Here is a 6000-nt window from a genome sequence, read left to right as displayed (position 1 = left end):
CAGAACTTTGACAATAAGTCAAATTCAGTGCTAAACACATAAGAACTTGGTAAACCACTGAAAGAATCAAATTGGCTGACTGGTGTCCCACGGGGCAGATCAATCTATGTGAACTCTCCTGTTGAACGTGCATTGCTCAACCCTCCATAGAATATTGTTTTTCACAGTATAAGACACCTAAGCATTTTTTATAATTAAAAGTATTTTTAATAATCTCTTCCTCAACCAGAAGGACCTACAGTCAAAATGTCAGCTTTAATCTTACTTTGGTAGCAGGTATATTCTTAAAAAAGATTCTACCTACACTGATACAGCATTAAATTTGTTTCTGTTAAAGAGGCAGAAAGATTACATTGAAAGCAAAAGTGACTAAGCTGGTTTTTGTTACAGGTCTTTAGTTTTTCTCTGATACCTAATTCATAGGTTCAGGAACCATATACAGGCCAGTAATGAACACAGAGCAATCACAACCTAGAGAAGACTGGATAAGCTGAATATTTACAGTATGTGAAGAAAGCCAAGCAAAACCTTAACTCCATCACACAGGCTCATTAGTAAAAGATTTCAAGAGTATCTCCCTGTAGCAGCTCTCAGAACACTTACTTCAGATGTTCCCCCAGTGTCCCAGCGTAGCTGTATTTGGGTCATTATGTCTACCTCAGCATTCGTTTGCGAAGACTGCTTTCAGATGCTCTACACAGCTGATGTTTATTGCTAAAGAGTCCCTGTGATCTGTCATGTAGGTAATGGCCAGTCAGAGGCAGGCAACACAGAAGAAAATTGAGGCCAAACGAGGTGGCCTCTGTAGACTAGGGCAGAGCTGGAGCATGGATATGAGTGAATGACACTAACAGGCTGCTGGCTACTTTCAGGAGGCACTCGGTCACACCCTTTGCTCTTTTCTCTCACAGGAAGCAGAGGCTTCATTGAAGAGGAAAAAAATAGTTGAAAATTTGCATGTTCTGTTACAAAAATCTCTAAATCCTGAGCAGTGCTGTTATATTCTGCATTATAATGACAGAGAAATTCTGTCTCAGAGTTCAGAAACCATGGGAGCCCAAAGCAGAGGCATCTCACTCCATGTTGAGATCAGGAAGAGTGCTGAACAATCTTGCTGAAACTCTGATAGACATTAACCCCTGTTAATGGTAGAATTTTGAGCTCTATGACTATGGGAGAGTACCACATATTCTATCTAGCCAATATATCTGGATGCTCATGTTTCTCAAAATAGTTTCCCAGTGATGGAAATGTCCACCTGCTCCAGAGTCTGGGATTCTGGAGGGGCAAAAAAAAAAAAAAAAAAAAAAAAAGCAAAAAAAAAAAAAAGCATGAAGACTTTCAAGGTTCCAGCTTCAAAGGACTAGAATGTAGCCATTTTGGGATAAACTGCCCAGATTTGTAGATTATGGGAACAACCTGCCTGCTCAGTGGCATTGGTATTCTTGTCAGCTTCTCTGCCAATAGCAGCAGTAAAACTGACAAGAATACCAATGAAGCTGCAGGGTCTGCTTCATTATATGTTTTGGTGCTTTTGAAAATTAAATTCTACCTGCTCTTAGTTAATAAGAAAATTTGAAATTGCAACTTTAAGCAGATCTAGACCAAAATCACAACCAGGAAAAAGCTAAATTTTCTGTGAAACAGTAAGCCTGTTTCTTCTGTTGGTTTTATTATTCACAACAAAATGATCTGTGGAAACAGCAAGAACAAATTTTCATTTCATCATGCCATAGGGCTAGGTAGAGTTGCAAGTTTCCAAGTCATGTTCTTGTCAGCATGCTAAACAGAACAGGGTTTATCATTATCAACAAGAAATCACCTTGAGAAGCAAAAGAAAATAAACTGATAAGTAATACCTACTCCTAAAATATGATCTCTCTGCATAAACATTTCTGTAACATTTCACATTTATAGGGTAAACAAATTATCTTTTTGTTTTGAATCATGTTATACTTGTCTTTTGCTCTTATTTAGTATGAGTGATAAATACAGAGATAACATTCATAAAGCCTGTGCATTCTGGTTTAGTTTTCTTTATTGCCTCATCCTGTTCATTATTTCCATTGTGTTTTTTTTTTTTTTTTTTTTTCAGATTTATTTTACAAGCTAATTCTAAGCATTCTTTAAAGACAGTTTAATTTCTTGAACTGTAGCACCCTGTTTTTATCTGGCCAAATGCCAGCATATATTTAAACTTTCGGAAGTTGAACTACATATTAATTCAATACTGGTATATAATCTTGTTGATACCCATTGTCATTTACATCAGAATTTCTTTCATCTTTTCACCCTCACCTGTTGGATAAAATACAAATTTTCATGTCTCTACTGCCCATCAAATAGATTTCTCAGGGCAGTTTTCCAGCTTAACTTGTTAAACTAGAAAAAAAATATTTGGTAGGAGAAACAGAAATATAAATAAACCTACAAATTTCATTATTTTAAATACAATGCTTCCATTGTTTATAGTAACAAAATCAGTACTAATTTCAGTAATAACCAAATCTTTCTAAATGCCAAACCAAAGAAATATAAATTTTAAAAACACATTATCGTGACAAGCTCCTCTGTCTTCTTCATCTTATTATTGCTATAAATAGATTGAGATCCCCATCCTGTGAACCACCACAAGCAGACAAACTCAGAGCTAGCCCAGTGCACAAAGTAGATAGCAACGTCAGGCAGCAGTCTCGAAGCAAGGCAGGCAGCTTTCTTTCCCCGGCCGTCTAGAAATGGGAGCTGACTGCCTTCACCTGAACAGTCTTCTTACAGAGGCCTTCTCACCTGTATCCTCCTACAGACATCTTAGGACAGCCTGATGTGCAGAGAGGAGCTGATCCTATTAGAGGAGGGAAGGCCAAGGTAAGTGCATGAGGATTTTCCTGCTTGCAGTAGCCACAACGCCTATAATCAACACAGAAATAACATGACCAGTAAACTCAGCTTTCAAAGTGATTTCTTTGTGTCCGGCCCTAGCCCTATCCTTCTTTCGCTGGAACATCATCTGGTACTACCGCAAAGTTGCTGAGAAGGATTGCAGTGGATTTGAGCAAATTCCTGCAGCAAAACCAGTTCTCTGCTGAAATCTAGATTCTACCTTTGTGGGTTTGTTTATGTAAGAGAAAGATTTCAGGAGACAGTCCTTTAATTATTACCCACCCAATATTACAAAATATATCCCCCCCACACCTGTGCAGTAAATAGGGAAATTTTATCTGACATTTCTCTGTATCAGTGGATCACTGCTATTAGGATTAGTACCGGTGTCAGTAGAATATTATCACTTAGTATTATCATACAGACACATCTTTTGCTTCAGAACCTTTGCAACTTGCCCAACGTACATAGCCTTTTACAAGACCACCAACAGGTATATGCCTGAATTCAGAAATATCTCCTCAATGAATTTCAGAATTCTACTCTCAGAATGCTGAAATGCTAAATAGCTTTAATTTAAATAACTGGAACATAGTATTTTTATCCTGTGATGTCAGGTAACAGAATGGCTGAAAATCCATGGAATGCTAACATTGCTTCCAGGGTCTGGAGACAAGGCTTTATCACTAGGTCAACACACAACCAGCACGAAGAACTGTAGCAGTGGGCAACAGCTAGTCTGAGTCACAACCTGCCTAGTCCTCTGGAAGGGAGGTGCAGCCCAGCCTCACTTCCCACTCAGGCCTTCAGAGTTACAGTGTAGTCAGTCAGGGAACTTAAAAAATTGCTTTGAACAAAATACCCCTAAAAGAATCTAAAATGTAGGATTTACAAATGTGTTATTTACAATGCGAGGATTTTATTTATTGCATCAACAATTTTGCTTGCAGAGACACAGGCAGATGATTATCTTTAAAAGGAATCATTATGTCCTATTTGCAGCAGATTGAGTTTCATCATAAAAAAAATAAATTTTCTCATGTTGCCTGAAGCTTAAATGGCCAATGGCATCTTAAAGACAATAATTACAAATGGATAAACTCTATAGCAATTAGTTTTTCTAAGCTCCACATACCTGGATCTCTAGAGATTTGTTAAGAAGGTGGTACTGATGCAAGTCCTTCAAATCGGTGTGATCAAGAAAAACATTTAAAATAATTATTTTCTATTACATACAGCATTTTTTTATATTAACTGTTTGGACTTTTATAAAATTATCATGCCACAGAAGAAGAAGACTTTATATGACTTCCTTTATTTTCCTATGTCTATTCTTCTCCTATTGAAATCAATGCCTAAAGCCCCACTGACCTCAGAGCCCTTGACAAGCAAACCTGCAAGTGGAATTAATATGATTAGTAATCACTATTATGATATTATCAACCCAATGAATAAGTAATTTCTCCAGTCAATAGCAATGGCTGCACCTGAAATATTCTGTTCAGTTTTGGGCCCCTCACTACAAATAAGACATTGAAGTGCTGGGGTGCATCCAAAAAGCAATGAGCTAGAGCACAAGTCCTGTGAGGAGCAGCTGAAGGAACTGGGGGTGTTTGGCCTGGGGAAAAGGAGGCTGAGGGGAGACCTTATCACTCTGCACAACTGCCTGAAAGGAGGGTGTAGCAAGGGTAGGGGTCGGTGTCTTTTCCCAAGTCACAAGTGATAGGATGAGAGGAAATGGCCTCAGGTTGCACCAGGGGAGGTTTAGATTGGATATAAGAAAAAATTCTTCACCGAAGGGGTTGTCAAGCACTGGAACAGGCTGCCCAGGGAAGTGTTTGAGTCACCAGCCCTATGGGTATTGAAAAGGCATATGGATGTGGTGCTTCAGGACATGGTTTAGTGGTGGGCTTGGTGGTGTTGGGTTTATGGTTGGACTCGATCATCTTAAGGGCCTTTTCCAACCTAAATTATTCTATGATTCTATGATCTGGCATGTAGCTGAAATATTAACTTACTCCACATTCAAAATACCTCCTTGAATGTTTTTACTTATTTAATAGATTTGATCTGATAGATTGCCCCTCACTTTCTTCTGAAGCACTTTATCCAAGTGTTCACTGTGTCCTTATATCATGGCAATCTCACTTATACACAATGTGTAATTCATACACAATATTTCAGGCATGAATAGAGGATTTGGAAGAAAATAAAAATAAATAAAACTAAATAATTCCAAATAGAAGGGTTATCAATTAGCTACTTGAAGAAAAAATAAAATACATTGTTGGACTAAAGTTATCACCACATGCATTTTAGGTATGTTTTACACTTTTCAGGACGTCTTTTGTCTTCATACTGGAGAAAAGAAATTCAATACACAACTTCAGTTTTATTACCTTTGTACTATTCCCATCAAATAAATCTAGCTATATGAAGGTCTTTCTCTGCTTTTTGAAAAGATCATTGTTGAAATGAAACTTTCTTTTCATTTCAGTGCATCATATCCTGTTTTAATAAAGAATTTTTTTCCTTATTGAGAGTATTTTGACAAAACAATATGACTGCTTTTGTTTGCCTTTTAATTTGCCACTGGATCAAGAGTTAGATGTAACTACTTTTGGTATTAAAACTCTCAAATTCTAGGGGAAATGGAGGCTAAATCGTAAACAAAATATTTCATTGGCATTGATCTGAAAAGCAGACTGACAGTATTGCTAAAAAATCATCAGCTTCCAATTATAAATCTCACCAAACTGACAAGAGATGGATTTGATTATTTTGCTTTGAAAGGGTCATTCCTTCAAAGCCACAGAGTTTATCAATTTATAAAAGATTAAATGAACCATATTTTCTGTTAGTTCCTGTCACAACTCTTTTTTGTGATTATCCAGGCTTGATCAGGTTATGAGAGTGACTGGTTATTTTGCTCTCTATTTTGGGCAACCTCAGATTTACAGAATGTAATACCCGTGCTAGATCATTTGTGATATAACAATTATAGGTAACCTGAACTTACTTAATGTACTGCCAAGAAGTACAGCTACTCAAAGTTCTAAACAGTTCTGAGCCATTACTCATCCTGAAGCTAGGTTCAAATAGATATCAGGCAAGTGGCAA

Source organism: Tyto alba, unplaced genomic scaffold, assembly GCF_018691265.1.
Source record: "Tyto alba isolate M040663 unplaced genomic scaffold, T.alba_DEE_v4.0 Super-Scaffold_23, whole genome shotgun sequence".
Taxonomy (NCBI): Eukaryota; Metazoa; Chordata; class Aves; order Strigiformes; family Tytonidae; genus Tyto; species Tyto alba.
This window is presented reverse-complemented; position numbering follows the sequence as displayed.